At 34.1% G+C, this 13,018-nt stretch overlaps 1 pseudogene; it reads right to left on the bottom strand.

The window, feature by feature from the left end:
* Positions 1–10,648: 10,648 nt before the first annotated feature.
* Positions 10,649–11,463, bottom strand: LOC122128009 (annotated as a pseudogene).
* Positions 11,464–13,018: the final 1,555 nt, after the last annotated feature.

Genomic DNA, 13,018 nt, shown 5'->3' with positions numbered 1-13,018 from the left:
ATGCGTGTGAATTGTTTTATTCTTTCAGCTGTTATCAAGAAGAGGTCTACAAAATATTGGTAATACATTCTAGTCATGGAAAGTTATAAGGACTAACTGCCACATTTTATCTCTTTTTTGTTTGATTTACTATACACTAAACAACTATATTGAGTCCATCCCTCTGTTTTGCTCTTATTCAGTTAGTAGTTTGAAAAAACCATATGAGGTTTAGCGTTATATGAGAATATGATACTTTTCCTTCGCAATCTTTAATTTTGGAGAACAGTTTTACACGTACAAGTATTTCATATTTCTAAATTGGCATAGTCTAAGGCACATGTTTTACATACTTCTATACATGTTACATAGCCTAAAATATGTCCTGACTAAAGATACCTTTATTAAAATATGTATATATCTTAATTAAAGATATATTTATTAATATTTATATGTATATAAAGCCAAGCAAGTACTTCATTCCTTGCAGCATAAATTTCATTAATGAGAAAAGTATTCTACACTAGAGTCAACCTGTTTCAGGAGCTGAAATGTTACAATCCAGGTATTTTCTTGAGAGTCTGAGAATGTTTGTCGGAAAGAGAATAATTCTCTAGAACAAATAAACCTTTGAAATAAGAGTGTTGTAAAGCACTTCTACGTAGGTATAAACACTGTGATCCTAGTTCACATGAGTTAGAGGCGAAGAAAACACCAGCACCACACTTCTGTTGAAGGATAAAAGAATTCCAGTGAATTTTATGATGAAAATCATAGGACTCAGAAGTGGAACCTTCCCTTCTGTCTTTTGTTCAGAAGGCGACATTTCACTTGACATAGGCTAGCTTGCTGATGAAAGATCTGAGATCTTGAAAAGGAAAACCGTTAACACCCCACATAGAGAAGACAATGGATGTGACCAGTGAAAATAACATGTCTATTCGAGGGAAGGGCTTCCTGCTATCTTCACTGTGCCTATTTATGTTTCACACACACCTTAATGTGCCCACATCAGTTATCAATCTTCCCATGTGTACCCATTTATGTTATTCATTTTACTCTTGGATCTAAACATTACACATATTCAGAGATTTTCTGAACATCAGCTGATGTCTCCTAGAAGTTTATTCTCACAACCTATTTTCTAGTTTTGATTGAAAATCCAAGGCACTATACTCTGCTGTGTAGTACTTATACTACCATGGAATTATAGCAACAATAACAAAATTTATATCCAAATTTTCTGTCAGCTCCCAAATTGTAAGCATTAATCTTTGCTACAAAGTTGTTTAGAAATATTTCCTAGCAGTTATTTATAGTAGGCAGATGAATATCAAATTATATTTTGGAAAAAGTATTATCCAGACACTTTCCTATAACTCCGCATTTTCAGTACCTTCCTGAGAATTTTCAGATATAATTCCAAATATGTTCCACAATGTAGAAATACTCTAATAAATTCACTAAAGAAAGTATACAATTGAAACCAACTTTTATTAATAATTTGTTAGTCATTTTCATATTTCTGTGAATTTGGTTGCTTATCAGTCATATGCTATGTACCAATTAATGGCACTGAATTAATTAAGCAAACATTACTACATTTTAAAGTCAAAATGTTTACTGAAGCAATATTGGGAAATCTTCATGTTTAAAACAGGATTTCAAAAAAAATAGTACCTATATATATATATATATATATATATATATATATATATTGTGCCTTGAGATAATATTTCAATTTTCTTAATGTCAACATTGTTTCTAAATATGGGCCTAGAAGAGACTTAGCATGGTCTTTGATTTGAGGAAAATAGGAAAGCATTTAAACATCTGCAATAATCAGTCCTACCATGCTTGTGACAACTTTGGGAATAGGAATCCAGAAGGCAAATGCGTTTTCTGGGAATCATGTGGGAAATAAAGTGGAAAACAAAAAAGTAGGACACAAGAAGCACTAATGAAGAAAAACAATTAGAATTGAAACTAAGGATTCACAATCACCTAATTTGTTAAAAATTAAACATCAATAATCAAATAGTCATTGGCAATTCTGAAAAAGAAAACATACTTCAAGTATAAACATGATTGAGAAAGAATTCCCCAAATCATCTTGTGTTAACTAAATATTGGAAAATGATTGGCATTTTACATTACCTGTACTATTTTTTTAATTGAGTTATTTATCCTTTCAATTAATTTCTTGCCTGGGAATGGGTAATGATTAACTGTATGTCCTCCAATAGGATCAACATTTCATGCAGTCAATAGGAATTATACTCACATACTCTCTCTTTAGGTATATGTGTTATATGCATCTGACCTAACAATAACAACAGTATATGAGTGGATAAAAAATCACTAGCTACTTCTATTTTCAGATAAAGATAAATTTAATCATAAAACTTTATTCAAATTTCTGAGTTGTTCAATTTGAGGCAGCACCACATTTGCTTAATCTGAAATAATATATCTCTGAATTTTCTAGAAAGAAAATTCCCAAATGCAGTTTGCTTGGAAATCATACATATGCATATATATATCATAGAATTTCCCAATGATAAACTCAGACAACACCATTTAATGTGACTCCATGGTAATGCAAATATTTTACCTGCAGCTGAATATAATTGACAGCTTAAATTGTAATTTTTTTAGGGGGGAAGAATAAAAATAGCCCAGATAGTTGTGTTGAGAAAACATGTGAAAATATAAAGAACACATTATGTTTTGTGTGTGTTATCAAATATTTTTGTGTGTGGGGGGGGGAGGTCCGGTCATGGGGCCTGAACTCTTGGCCTGGGCCATGTCCCTCAGCTCTTCAGCTCAAGGCTAGCGTTCTACCACTTGAGCCACAGCGCTACTTCCAGCTTTTTTATTTATTTTTATTTATTTTTTTATTGTGAAAATACTGTACAGAGGGGTTACAATTACATGGGCAAGGTAATGAGTACATTTCTTATCAAGCATTGTAGCCTCCTCCTTTGTTTCCCCTTTCCATCCTCCCCTGCCTCCCCCCACCCAATTCTAACCCCCACCAATGTTGTAAAGTTCGTTTTCAACCTGACAACTTCTACTTCTCATTGTTGCAACGGTTCCATGTACTGTGGAATCGAACCCAGGGCCTCATACATGCAAGGCAAGCGCTCTACCACTGAGCCACCATCCCAGCCCTTGTCAAATATTTTTTAAATCATTGATTTGCTTTTTATGTGATGAACTGTGTTAATGTGTATATATTCAAACCTTTCTATGTGTCAGTTTCTTCATGTAATTATCTTTTATGCATATTTCTGAAGTATTTGGTTGGACATAATGCAATCTTGGTTCAACTTATGCCTCCTTGGTTGGAAAAACAAATTTTGTTACATTAATTAGGGAATCATCAATGTTCCCATTATTTTAATGTGGTCAACCCAAACATACTATGTAGAATTTGGCACCTTGCCATAATGTTTAAAATAAATCATTTTTTGCATCATTCCTGCTTTTACACCTCACTTCTTATCATTCAATTAGGATAACTATTAACTTCTCTAACATATAGAGAGCTTACAAATATTGATATTCCCTCTCACTAGAGTTCTGATGATACAGGTAACTTAAAAACAAATTTAACAAGAGTCAGTCTTTAGAAACTCCTAATGTTTTATTGTTCAGTTGCTATATTCACATCGACAGATATTAGTATATTTATGAAATAAAACTAATTCTACACCGTTCTATATCTTTCCTCATTATCATTACATAGTGTGATAGTTAATACTTTACAAATATTTTCATGTTTCACACTTATAATGATTAAACTTTGGGGCAAAATTATGCATGACACATCTTTTGTAATTATTTTAAAGATTTTGGATCATATCACTTCATAATTTTTCGAATATTGATATAATTTTTGAATGAATTCATCTTACTATTCTCATCCAAGAACACAAATCGCTTCACACTGTGATATGCAAGAGTTAGGAAATGAGTAAATGAGTACAACAGTTACATAAAATCATGAATAAAATACTTCCAAAGTTAGGGAAGTTGTATTGTATTTCTTCATCACATCCGGATTTTTGAAAGTCTGTAATTCCTGAAAGTACACTCAGTTTTCCAAAGTGATGTGTTTCCAAAAGTTTTATAAAACTCTGTGGAGGCTTGTGTGTTCACCATGAAACTAGTGCGAAAAGTTAGACCTAAAACATAGAAATTATGCAATGACTAGTGTGAAAATAATATTGTATGACAAATAAAAACGAGGGATCCAGTGTAACCCCAATACTCACAAGCAATATATTGGATAGGTTCTGTACAACATTAGGGCTTAATGGGAAGGGAGAAAAATGAGGAAGGGGAGTAGCAATTTCAACAAGACTTGGACTCATTACTCGTGTAACTATACCCCAAACTAGGTCACTGTGACAATAAAATTTAAATAAGACAGAAAAATTTGATGTAAATTATAGAATTGATGGAAACACTAATGTTTCATATCACATCTTCACACTTTGAAACAGATTATTATAATATATATATATATATATATAAATTCTTTGAATTCTAATTTTGCATCTAGCTTCTTTTTGCATATACAAAATGAACAGAGGAGAAAAGAATTTTAGGCTAATTAGACACATGTTATTTTTAGAATTCTTGAATCTAACAATCTCTATGAATATCCTTGTCAGTGATTTCCTGATTACAGTATTAATGGTTAGGACTTTTGCACAGAAAACTTAAAAATATGGTTTTGTTAACAGTGAATAGTATTCTTCCATTTATGTATTACTTTTCATACCAAATCAATTATTACAAATTAATTATTATAAAATTTGATGTTCTCCACTCACTATGCACACTGATAATGGAACAAGAACTTTCAACAAATTTTTAACCATGAATAAACTACTGCTAGATTTTTGACACAATCATTCTATCACAAGTGATCACTGAATAAATGGATGAAAGTTGAATGATAGATTTAGATTGCAGTAGTTACTCATAGTCAATTGTGAGCTACAAATAGAAAGAACACATGTCAAACATTTTAAGAACATGATTTGTCAAAACCATTCGAGAAGGGATGGGAAGGGAAAACAAAGGAGGAGGCTACAATGCTGGATAAGAAATGTACTCATTATCTTGCCCATGTAATTTTAACCCCACTGAACAGTATTTTCATAATAAAAAAAGAAAAAAGAAAGAAAGAAACCACTATTGAACCTAGCAATAATATAATTATACTACGTGATGAAATTCATAAATTTTAGAAAATATTTTACAGGCCCATACAACTATAGGCAAATTGAACTTCCACCCACACACACCACAAAAAAAAAAAAAAAAAAAAAGATATATAAAGCAAAGTTCCTGAGAAGTTCTTTAGCCAAGTATGAATTACGGTTTTAACACTCTCTCTGTTATTCTTTCATTTTATTGTCACTTGAATGAATTATTGCTTTTATTAAATTTGATAAGATATACCTACTTTTGGATGAGCATTCCACTATAATAAAAGTGTGTTGTTTTTGTTGTTAATATTATTATTGTTTTTATTTTTTTGTCTTAAGGCACTTTTGTTTCCAAACCACAATGTAATCTTCTCATTTCATAACATTTGTTTACGTATTTCAAATCAGAATGTATTTGATAAGTAGCTTCAAGGGATTAATTCATTCAGAATATTAATACAGGTGAAATTAACATATTTGACTTAATTTCTTTTCCCTTTTCTGCATAATTTAAATTCCACCCTTGAGAATATAAAAAATGATCAGCATTCTTTAACACAGTTTGGTCGACTTAGCATTTAGTATGTAATACAGTACAATGTCAAACAGCATATTGTCTATATCAACTTTACTTCCTGCTGATGTTTTCAGTATCCTTCAGGAAACGCTAATTTCCTTGGAGAACATAAAAAGAACAAAATCTACCACATACAGATTAATAGGGCATTTGGATACCATAATCAGTTTGTTTTTTGTTTTCTTTTGCTATTTTTTGCCTCCTTTTTTAAAAAATCCTTTTCTTCAAAATATGCTGTATAGAAAAACTACATTCATGTCAGTAATGAATCCATTTCTTGTCAAGCACTGTAATCCATTCTTTCTTTTTTTCTTCTATCCTTTCCGTCCTCCATCTTCACCACTCTTCCTCCACCCCAAAACTGCCAAGTTTACTTCCCACATAGTGTCTTGTGAATATCATTATTCCAATGGGTCATCCTGTGTTGTGTGTGTGTGTATGTGTGTAAAAATACCGTATAGAGGGGTTACAACTACATGGAAAAGGTAATGAGTACATTACTTATCAAGAATTGTTGCCTCCTCCTATGTTTCCCCTTCCCATTCCTTCCCATCTCACACCTCCCCTACCCGTAACCCCCCACCCTGATACCCCCAACCCCGGCCAAAGTAGTAGTAAAGTTCGATTTTCTACATAACGACTGGTACCTCTCATTGTTGCAATGGGTCCACCTGTATCTCTAGTTAAATAATTTGGTTGTTTTTTCCCCTTCCACACCACAAATTATACCAACATCAAATACAGTGAGAGCAGGGGTTATACCATGGGAGAGGGACATACAAAGCAAAAACAAATCTTTTTCAAAATACGTTAGAAACAATCGTATGAAAGAAAAAAAAAACATTTGAATATTTATCTTGGCGTTCATTTCACCGAACATCAACTTATCTAACCTTTTTGCTTGTCTCAGACATATACTAGTTACTACAAATAAGGGAAGTCATTGGACCTATGTTTCTTTGGGCCTGGCTTACTTCACTTAATATAATTGTTTTTTAAGTCTTTCCATTTCCTAACAAATAGGGCAATGTCATTCTTTCTGATGGAGGCATAGAATTCCATATTTTATATATGCCATATTTTCTTGGCCCATTCATCTACTTAGGGTCATCTGGGTTGGTTCCATATCTTAGCTATGTTACATAATGCTTCAATAAACATTGTTGTGCTGATAGCTTTAGTATGGTCTTGTTTGTGATCATTTTGGTATAGGCCCAAAAGTGGGATTGCTGGGTCATAGGGGAGCTCTATGTGGAGTCTTTTGAGGAGCCTCCATACAACTTTCAAAAATGGTCGAACAAGTTTACACTCCCACCAACAACATAGTAACGTTCCCTCTGGACACATCCCCTCCAGCATCTGTTGTTATTAGAGTACTTGATTATAGCCATTCTGACTGGGGTGAGGTCATATCTCAGTGTTGTTTTATTTGCATTTCTTTTTATATCTAGAGAAGTTGAACATTTCTTCATGTGTATATAGGCCTTTCTAATTTCCCCTTTAGTGAAGTTTATCTTTAAGACTTTTTCCTACTTATTGATCAGGCAGTTGTTTCTTTTCTTTTTTTTTTTTTCTTTTTCTTTTATTGTGAAAATATCATACAGAGGGGTTACAATTACATGGGCAAGGAAATGAGTACATTTCTTATCAAGCATTGTTGCCTCCTCATTTGTTTCCCATTCCCATCCCTTCCCATCTTCCACTTTCTACCCCCTCCCCAAAGTTGTATATTTCATGTTTCCACATGACAACTTGTCCATCTCACTGTTGCAATAGGTCTACCTTTATCCCAATTAAACGGTTTGTTTTTACCCTTCCCCTTTACAAATTATACCAAGATCAAATACAATGTAAGCAGGGGTTATACCATGGGGGAGGGACATACAAAGCAACCAAGAAATCATCTTATAAATATGTTAGAAACAATCACAAGAAAGAAAATGAAACATTTGAATACTCGTATTGTTTGCACATGCCCAGTATACTTTGACAATGTTAAGCAATAGGGTTGCATTCACTATATGACAAGGAAAGTTCCACAGTATATCCCTAGTCCCACATTAGAGGATGCAGAATTTAAAGCATTTTAGAAACAAATGCAAGAAAGAAAAATATTTGAATACCTATTTTTTGTTGCTTTGTATGTCCCTTCCCCACAATATAACCCCTGCTTTCATTGTATTTGATTTTGGATTGGTATAATTTGTGGTGTGGAAGGACCAAAAAAAATCGTTTAAATAAGGATACTGGTGGACCAATTGCAACAATAAGATGTTATGTTGAAAAATTAACTTTACAATTTTGGCGGGGTGGTGGGGGTAGGGGGCAGGGGCGGGCGGGTAAAGAAGATGTCAAGGGATGGGAAGGGGAAACAAAGGAGGAAGCAACAATGCTTGATAAGAAATGTACAAATTACCTTGCCCATGCAATTGTAACACTTCTGTACCGTATTTTCACAATAAAAAAGAAAGAAAAATAGAAAGAAAATGAAGCGTTTTGAGAAAAACAGTAATATTAGAATTGAAAGGCTCCTTACTGACTTTTTCTTGGAGCTTATTAGTTTACCCAGGAGAATTATAAATATCCACAAATTTTGGAGCTAAGTAGTAACAGAATTAACATTGGATCCTAGATGTTGTGTTATTCCAAGTTATTATTATTCTATTATTACATCAGAATCTTCCCTTGCAAATGTGTATGAGAAAATGAAGGCATTAAGGCAAAATGTCTTATCTTTTTAGGCATTTAATCCTACTGGTGAGGGTATTCTCTGAACTCATTCAATAAAAGCTTGAAGTTTACAAGAGCACTTCCTACATATAAGAAATTGTGGCAGGCTGATTGTCAGGGTTATTATAGCATAGAGTTACCCCAAGAGGAACTACATTTAAATAGAGTATAATGTAATTATATATGTTAATGTCTAATGAGGCATTTTTATTCTAAAGAAGAATCAATTCTAGTATTCTTCAGTAACATCAGTAAAGCTGTATGTTCAACCTAATATTGGTGTTACTTGTCCTACAATTATAATGGATAGGCTGATAAGATATCCAACCATATCTATAGCTATTTCATTAAAATCCCAAACTGATGTGGATACATTGGACACTCTTTGTAATTGTAGGATAAATTAGTCTTGTCTGTGCTGTAGTTCAATCTAAAATCTGGTTTAAAAAGTCTTCAAAAAATTCACAGAATAACTGTAAGTAAAGTTCATGATAATTGTATGTGTATAATGGTTCAAAGGTTATAATGAAAAGGGCCTGTTGAATGCATGAATCAAGAATTGTATGGCCTCATTTTCACATCTCAAAATTTTATCAGTGTAACTTACATCGCTACGATGTTCCTATTGACATTGTCTATGTCCTTTAAGTTTTCAATCCCAAAAAGCATATTTCCTTCATTATTGTTGTAACAGCTTTTATCTTCGCTTCCTTCAAAATCTTTCCTTTCTTTACTTCTCTAAATTTGTTTTATTACTTTCCAGTTTCCACATTAATCTCTTTCTTTCAAGCATGTCCACACAGGTGCTAACAGTGCTCACCCTGGTTCCAGAATTTTGCTTTTCCTTTTCCTTTTAATAATGCACTATATTTTATTATTTTTTTATATTCACGGTCTTGGATATTTTGATGATATCTATACAGACTAATCTTTGCATCTGTTTATATAAACTTTAGAACTATAAGAGAGTCTTCCCCCTAAATCCATCATTTCCAACTGTAATCCAAGGATCTCACTAACAGAGTTATCTGGCCAGAGATGTAGAAGCACTTTAAATTTCTTCTTACCCTGCTACTCGTGCCCATTTGATAAGATGGATGATCAAGATTTTCTCAGGTTCTGTCAACAATATGATTTGTGTGTACTCCTTTCTATGCTCCTTACACCAACCTATTTCAAATACTAATGCCTGGTCACCTAGTCCAAAAAATCATTTTACAAATTATGTTTTTTATTTTCCCTTCTAGTGGTTTCATATTGGTCCTCTCTATCACCAAATTACTCTGATTTTAAGCACACAGAATGAAGAACTCATACACAAATTCTAGAATTATTATTATTTCCTCTATTAACCATTGACCTTATATTGTAATATAGCAGAAATATTGAAGAATATATTTGTTGACTTCTAGAGCAAGAAAAAGAAAAGTGAAGAGTCTACATTTTCCACCTTAATTACAAATAAGAGTCAAATTCAGTTTGTAGTACAAGTCACAGATTGTTTCATGCAGAAATAAAAATAAATTATACTTCCTGGATCTAAGGCTGTTGTGCCTTTAAGGAAAATACAGATATTTATGTGGCATTTTGTAAATTGTACTGTGTGGTTACAGCTGTATCGAATAACTTATGCTTAATGTATCATTGAAAAATATTGGTTATTGAATAGTATGTATATGATAATATTATTTGAAATAATGATATTTGGTGGAAAACTAAAATTTTGTCCCTCAAAATTTTTCTTATAACTCTATTTGTTGCCAACTGTTCCTCATAAATTTATACATAGATTTGTATATACATAGATTTTCTTCGGTGAACTGGATAGAAACTAATACTGACAATGATTTCTGCCTAATGAGTGAAGCATGTCTGAGGCATGTGTGCTTACCATCTTGGGATATATAACGAAGTCACCGAAAATACCGCAGACAATTTGCACCATTTCTGAAAAAACCTAGATGTGTGTGAAAAAGGACTGTCCCCCATATAAAGAACGAATTAAACAAATACATTTATATAACTAGAACCTCAGGATGCTAAACTTGTAATCGTTTTTTAAAAAATGGCTACTTTTGGTCTTTAAAAAAGCCTATATTGCAATATCCTAAATATGTGTAGCTCACAATAAAGAAGAGTGGCCTTGCAGTGCAGAATGAGGAGTACACCATCATTGTGAAGTGTAGCATGCTATGGTTTCAAGGATCATCAGCATCATAGCATTGGATTCTGGGCATCAGGATCAAGGTCACTTTTGCTAGAAGGGGGCTGAATGGTAAGGCTGGCCAACTCATCCACTTGTGGAGTTGAGTGCATGACCACCAGCTGGTCCTGGGGAATGTCTGCAATAGCTGCTGCCAGGTTGGTGATGGATTTACTTTTTACACACTGAAAGTCTACATGCCGGCTCTTTCCTTCTTCCTTCTCAGAGGACATTCGAATAAATGGTCTTTGGACATAGTTGTAAATGATTTCTGAGTGGCCTCCAGGCCTTTTCTTTACTTTTTCTTTGTATGTAGGATAACCTATTCCCAACCTAATCTTCTTAAGACCTCTTTCCTTCAAAATGGATTTGGCCACATCTCTGTTTTCAATGTACTTGAAAAATGTATATAATTTTGTGCTATAAATGATTTGTGAATGTTCTTCTCTCATTTTTGTTGGATACTCCTCATCCCAATTACCACATCCTCATCTGTAAGCACCACTATATGGCATTCCCTTTCCCCACTCTGGGCACTAGCCAAGAGGGAGGATCACTTCTTCCAGATAAAATTCAAAGTGTCGACGAGCACCATCATTTGATAACTCATGCATTAGGGCAGTGAGATCTCTACATTTAATAGTACTATATTCAAAAGAAATACAAAGATAATCACATGTTTCTCTCAGTTCAATAAATGGCGATAGAAATAACAAATAGCCAAATGCAGAAGAATTACACTGGATCATAAATCATACACATAGCAAGTCAAAATGGAGATGAGTTTAGAAAGCAAGCAGGAACTATAAAAACTCAGAGAAGAAAATATAGGAGAAAAGCTTGGTGACATTGAGCTTGGCAGTGATTTTTTGAACATGACATCAAAATACCAGCAACAAAAACCAAACTAAGCGGGGTACTTGAGGCTTATGTGTGTAATCAAAGCAAATCTGGGGCAGGATAGTCTCTGAGACTGTTATCTCCATTTAACCATCAGAAACCCGGAAGTGGTGTGGTGCTGTGGCTCAGTTGGTAGAGTGCTAGTCTTGAGATGAAGAACTCAAGAACAGCACCCAGGCCCAGAGTTCAAGCCCCATAAATGACAAAATTGTTTTTGGTAATCAAATTCAAATTTGGATTTAGGAAGTTTGTTAATATACCATGACAAATCAGGGTGCTATCAACTTTTTTTTTTTTTTTAGAAAATACTGTACAGAGGGTTTTCTATTACATGGGCAAAATAATGAGTACATTTCTTATCAAGTATTGTAGCCTCCTCCTTTGTTTACCCTTCACATCCCTTCCCAGCCTCTCCCAATCCCCCTACCCAATTCTCCTTGCCCCTGCTCGCCCAAGTTGTAAAATTCGTTTTTGACATGACAACTTGTATTTTTATTGTTGCAACGGGTCCACCTGTATCCTTTTTTTTTTTTTTTTTGGGTCCGGTCGTGGGGCCTGAACTCTGGGCCTGGGCGCTGTCCCTCAGCTCTTCAGCTCAAGGCTAGCGCTCTACCACTTGAGTTTCAGCGCCACTTCCAGCTTTTTTCTTTTTGCTTATGTGGTGCTGAGGAATCGAACCCAGGGCCTTGAGCATGCCAGGCAAGCGCTCTACCACTGAGCCACCTTCCCAGCCCTCCTGTATCCTTTTTTAAACGATATGTTTTTCCCCTTCCCCTCCACAAATTATGCCGACATCAAATACAGTGAAAGCAGGGGTTATATTGTGGGGGAGGGACATACAAAGCAACAAAGAAATAATCTTATAAATGCGTTAGAAACAAATACATGAAAGAAAAAAAATTAAATACATATCTTAGGGTTCATTTTCCTAACATCACATTATCTGACCTTTTCTGCTTGACTCACACATGTGCTAGATATTACAAATAAGGAAAACCATGGGACCTATGTTTCTTTGGGCTTGGGTTACATCACTTAATATAATTTTTTCCAAGTCTTTCCATTTCCTAACAATTGGGGCAATGTCATTCTTTCTGATGGAGGCATAGAATTAAATTGTGCATATATACCACATTTTCTTGATCCATTCATCTACTGAGGGGTATCTGGGTTGGTTCCATGGATTACCTATGGTAAATAATGCTGCAATGAACATATTTGTGTTGGTAGCTTTAGTGTGGTCTTGTTTGTAAACATATGGGTAAATGCCCAAAAGTGGGATTGCTGCGTCATAGGGGAGCTCTATGTGGAGTCTTTTGAGATATATCCATACTACATTCCAAAGTGGTTGAACAAGTATACACTCCCACCAACAATGAAGTAAGGTTCACTTCTATCCATATC

This window comes from Dipodomys spectabilis, unplaced genomic scaffold, assembly GCF_019054845.1.
Source record: "Dipodomys spectabilis isolate Male_0828 unplaced genomic scaffold, ASM1905484v1 ptg000319l, whole genome shotgun sequence".
Taxonomy (NCBI): Eukaryota; Metazoa; Chordata; class Mammalia; order Rodentia; family Heteromyidae; genus Dipodomys; species Dipodomys spectabilis.
The sequence above is the reverse complement of the archived record's forward strand: the minus strand, read 5'-3'. Positions and strand labels throughout refer to the sequence as shown.